General features: G+C 30.7%; 1 pseudogene; it reads right to left on the bottom strand.

Annotated features, from left to right (window-relative positions):
* Positions 1-527: 527 nt before the first annotated feature.
* LOC149549806 (caffeoylshikimate esterase-like) lies at positions 528-4877 on the bottom strand (annotated as a pseudogene).
* Between the last annotated feature and the right edge of the window lie 1008 nt (positions 4878-5885).

Below are 5885 nucleotides of genomic sequence, written 5' to 3'. Positions count from 1 at the left end.
AGAATCAAGGATATTTATTGAATAATTGAGGACATTAAATAATCTAAAATTCTTCACAAAACTAATTGATAATTATTGCTAGAGATTTAGACAAACCTTGCTTTGGCAAATTTTGAAACACTTAATGTATTTTAGCAAATTGGCAAATTTTGAAACACCTAATGTATTTTAGAAAATTTATTTTGTTCGATCATGAATGCATTATTGCATATTTTATAGAATACTCGACCTATAAAAGAGCAGAACTTCAAAAGCTAATGAAAACTATCAAGATCATAAAACCACACATCTTTTCCAAACAATAAAGAATTAACATGACTTCAATCATTATTGAAGTTGTCAGTCTCAAGGTGAAAACATTAACTATTGGTGGCCTACTGGCTCTAAGTTCTTCATACACATAAACACCACTAATAAAATGTTTATTTTACATGACAAGGTCATAAAAAGACTTTTTTTTTAATAACAAGATATTTTATTACATTTTCTTGAAATGGGTAGGGGAAAAGAGACAAACATGGACCACATTAGGACTCCAATTTATTGTCCATCTAATCAAGGATGTCACTGACAACCTAACCTCGCTCATGTTCAAACAATAAATCATGAAAATGTCCTTCGTAAAGCTTTATTGTTTTATGACTTGAAGCTGCTTGATCATATAAATCCTAAGATGCAGTAGGATCTATCACAGTGTCTGCAGTTCCATGGAGGACTAAAAAGGGAACAATTACTCTTTTCATGTTCTATTGCAAAAATGAGCTAATTCGAAGTACTTCACAACCTATTCACACTCTAATTGGTCCAGTGTATACTAGTGGATCAGAATACTTAGCAATAAGTGCTTCCGGATCATGAGATATAGCTGATCCTCTCTTATTTGCTCCACTCAACTGATATCTTGGTAAAACAAGTGAAAATAATGGTGTAATTGCCTACCATAATTCAAGTATACATTTATCAAATTCATTTTTATCTGAACATAAGATTAAAAAAAATACTAAAATCTTGTTCAAATTTGCTCCATCTTAGAGCTAGTTTAAACCTTTTATTTTTATTTTTTCATATTAGCAGCTTCTTAATTTTTTATTTTTTTTAATATTAGCCCGATGATATGTTACAACTTTTGGGTTTCATGTAAAACCTATTTTTTTTATAAATTACTTATTAATTATTTTTTAAAGAAATCAATTTATGTATAAGTGCTAAGATTAATGTATTGATCCTCCAGCTTATATTGATAGATGCCCCTAACATCATAGTACTCAATTATTAGTTCCATACTTCTTAAATCATCTTTGAATAGTGTAATATAGGGCAGATGCTCTTAAAAACAAATCTAGTTCAAAATTTAGTGTCTTACCACAAAAATTGGATGTGCAGTCCACACACGCAGTGCTAGAGAAGTTGTGACAATTCCTCGTACCATTTTCTTGACATTAGGATCTAATTTTGCCTTCAAACATGTATTATATGAAAGTCAAGGTGAGTAGGTGCTAGAAACATTTAATAATCATATCCATAGTAAATAAATGAGAAGAGGTAAAAAAAGTAATGTGTTTAATTACTTCAGGATTGAAAACTAGAATTAGTAAATCCAACTTATTTATCAAAATCACATTAGTCAAGGAATTCTCCAAGTAGGATCTTAATAATTTGGAACCATTAAATCAAGAATGAAAGAATACTACCTTCAAGATAATTGCCCCTCCTATTGAGTGGCCAAACAAAAATCCTGACACTCCTGGGTTCTCTGATCTTCCATTTTGTAGAAATATTTTCTGTAGGATAATATGGTGTAATATATTATTGCATGATTATAATAATATCTTTCTACATTTGTTAAAAATATGGGTGCTTGTTTATGCATAGTGTGCCTTCAACAACTTGATCTAGTGATGGTACATATTCATGTAGCCCATCACTACCACCATGGCCTATAATACCAAATGATTAAATAAGTATTCCCTACAAAGGACACCGAGGCCTATAAAAGAAACTTCTATAGCTAATGATTTGTATTCCTTAGAAATAAAGTGATAGCATGTCAACTCTTAGAAGGAGCTAAAGCATCTTTTACTCATGGATGCTTATAATAAATTACAATAAATCATACAGATCAATATTTTTAATACATAATAAGCCGGCAGTGGTCATTTATGAAAACCAATTTTAAACTATGCATTTCAAATAAACTAAGTCAAAAGTGTTGCACAAAATAAGAAAACTAGGTTCCCTACCATAGAAATTACATCAAGAGAATGTAAAAAAATGTTGATAAAGAAGTCTATGTTTTTTATTCAAATGAGACATCCAAAGAAAGGCATTAATGCCCACAAAAATAGAGAAACACACAGACATAATAATAAAATAAAAGACATGGATACTAATAGTTGAGCATATGCTCTACCACAACCACATAATTTTTTTCATTTTCTCCACAAATCCCACGATGATCATGATATTGGATCCATCTTCCACACAGCCTTTATCAACCTTAGACTTTTCTTAGATTGCCCCAAGCTTCTTGTATTTCCCATTTAAAATACAACAATAATACCATAGCTCTTTCTACAACAAAAACAAAATTCAAAATCGTGATTAATTTAAGAAGCAAATGATATAAAGAAAATACAGTCCTAGCAACATATGCATACATGTGTTTCCTTGTACATTTAGATAAATTGAGAGGATAATGTTCATTCAATTTTTTAAAATTTAACATTTACAAAAATAAGAAACTTGAAAAACTTGTCTACACATTGCATCAACTTTGATACAATTACAATAGTACCACAAGGATAATCACCCCATATTGTTGAACCAAAATTATGATATAGAATCATACATAAGTTTCTTGTTTTGACCTACACAATATTCTTCATGAAGTCATCATATTCATGATTCTTTGATTTCTTGTAACATTTAGTAATTATAAGAATGATTGATGACCTACAATTTATCTATCAACAACAAGATAATATAAAAGTGAAAGACTCATCAAAACCCATGATATTGAATTCAAAGAAGAAATTTACATTTCTAGAAACTAATTGTGTAACTAAGTAGAAACATTTTCCCTAACTGACTACTAGCAACAAGATACTTGTAATGAAAATAACAAATAAGTATCATTATTCCTTTACTTATTTCTCTAATCATTTTGTGTTCCTCTTTTTTAGAACTTATTGTCACTCTTAACATTTATGAAATTCTCTATTTAGCTCTCTTACAACCACCTTCAAAGCCTTGTTTCATTACTATCAATTTATAGATCTCATCATGCACAATTTCGTAATACCATGAATGTGCGATTACAATGCAATGTAAATTTTGATTTTATTTTTACATATACAAAGATCATTCTCTTCTCTGGCATCAATCTATAATCCTTAGAAAGTGAGGTTTTCAAGTACCATACATAATTGGTAAAACCAAATAAGTTGAGAACAAATCAAACTAGCTCACACACACACACACACACACACACACACACACACACACACACACACACACACACACACACACACACACACATAGACACACACACACACACACACACACACACACACACACACACACACATTGAAGAAATATCCTCTTAAATCAAATTGTTCTAGATACCTTAGGTGCAAGGCAATGAATGGTGGCTTGCCCTATATTATACCAAGAAGAGCGTGAGATAGAATTTGAATAGGTTCAACAACCTTCAATGCCTAGTAATTAGCATGGCAACAGAGCTTCTAAATTGAATTAAAATAAATCAAAAAAAAAATGTGGAGAATTGAGCAACTTTATAGGCGTAGGCACCAAGGCAACTAATCTACTTTTCAACTATTCACATCAAAATAGAAATTTGTCTAAATCATATGATGATAAAATTAAGAATCAAATTGTATAAGACTAGTAATAACCATTAAGTGATGCAAACTAGTCCTTAAGGAGGAATAGTTAAAAGGATGGCATGAAGCTTCCAAGTGTAAAGATATAGAAGACCCATACTCAAAAGTAAAGGAGACACTTGCCCTCCACAATTTTCTTTGGCCTGAAAGGAGATGAAATCCAATTAAATTGGATAGTTAAATAATATGAAAAGTAGGATTGACTCCCTTGACAAAATGTATAAGGAGGCAATAACTAAAATTGAGATGGGAGTCATGGCTTCTACCCTTTGCAAAATTCAAGATGAGATCTCAAAAAGATTAGTTCTTGTTGTTGTGACTAGGAAGAGAATGATGAAAAAGGCCAAGGAAGAAGATGTAGGCAACAAGGAGGACAACCGGGGAAGGAGTGACATCACCAACTAGTAGCATAAGCTCTATAGATTGAAGAAAGATTGGAATGCCATCAAGAATGCTTGAAAGCTCTGCTGCTATGTTATAGTTGTTAGTTTGAGTTGTCTCTAGGTTTAGAGACATTTTTTCTTGTAAAAACTATCAATTTTTTTTTACAGTTATGTCTTAACTATTATGGTAATGATCTTTGTTGGTTGAAAATTTCAAGATATATTTTTTTCTTTAAGTATAGTTTAAGAGAATTGCTTATTAGGTTTGGCTCTATGTTCTCCTTGAATAATAACATATTTGTTTGTATTGTGGAAATTGATTGTGTTGTTTCGCTAGTTTTTGATAAATTTTGTTGAAGGTATTGGATGAATGGCTAGTTTATGCAATGTTAGCCCACTGCTTGGCTATAATGGCCTAACTGGGTAGTGCTTTCTTACTAAAATAGTTTTTTGGGTTTAAGGCCCTCTCCCCATCTTCTTTATTAGACATATAAGGGATTTTCTTATTATGATAAAAATGCATACCTTTAGTACTCAGGCCCATGATGGTTGTCATGATGTCAATGTTTAACTTTGATTTGCTCCTGACCATCGTAATAGTCCCTAAATCCTAGCCATTGGTAAAAGTTTTAATAATAATTTTTTTAGTTAGAATAAAGAGATTCCTCTCAAATTAATTTTATTCAAATGTAAAAATGAGAATCCTCTTGATGAATGGAGAAATGAGGAAAAATTAATTAGAAATGGTAATATTTAAGGAAACATGTAAGCTTTCAAATAAAATATTTCAAAAATATTAGATAATTTTTTAGTAATCATCAATTTTTAATAATTTTGTAGCCTATTTATACAATTGACTGAACAACTTACATTCATAAAGTATTGCAAAGGAAATTGAAAAAAAACTATTAAGAGTTTAACAACACAACACAAGTAATAAATAAGTGGACTACTATAGACAACTAACTCTATCTAAGAGACATGTCTATACTTAGTCATTTCTTCAAACTAGAACTATATGACATGTAGCTATAGTTAAACTAGACTCTTGCTACCAAAAATTCAAATTTGAGTTGTCAAAAGTACAACAAGTTATTCATTACTGTAACACTCCCCCTTAAGGAATAACCCTTTTTTTTACCCCTATCATCTCTCTAAATTTTACAAACTTTATGTTTCGAAACAACTTAATAAGTAAATCACCTACATTTTTGTTGGTATTACAATAGTTCAGCTCGGTCTCTTGAGAGTGAATTTTCTTTCTTACAAAATGGTGACGCGTCTCAATATACTTTTATCTTGCATGATAAATAGGATTTCTTGCAAGTTTGATTGTACTTTGATTGTCACTCTTTACCAAAGTAGGCCTTTCTTACTTTTTTCCATATATTCAAGAATTATCCTTTCCAAATTGGTTAAAGGTAGCATTGCATAATGCTTTGTACTTAGCTTCACTAGATGAAAGAAAACTAGTTGGTTTCTTCTTTCTTCTCCAAGAGATAAACCTTGATCCTGTATTGAATGCATAACTAGTTGTTGATTTACATTTATCTAGATCTCCTACCGAATCAAAATTATAATAACTTGTCAACTCAACATT

The sequence above is a fragment of the Cupressus sempervirens genome, chromosome 7, assembly GCF_028749045.1.
Source record: "Cupressus sempervirens isolate cs-2001-9-10 chromosome 7, ASM2874904v1, whole genome shotgun sequence".
Classification (NCBI taxonomy): domain Eukaryota; kingdom Viridiplantae; phylum Streptophyta; class Pinopsida; order Cupressales; family Cupressaceae; genus Cupressus; species Cupressus sempervirens.
The sequence above is the reverse complement of the archived record's forward strand: the minus strand, read 5'-3'. Positions and strand labels throughout refer to the sequence as shown.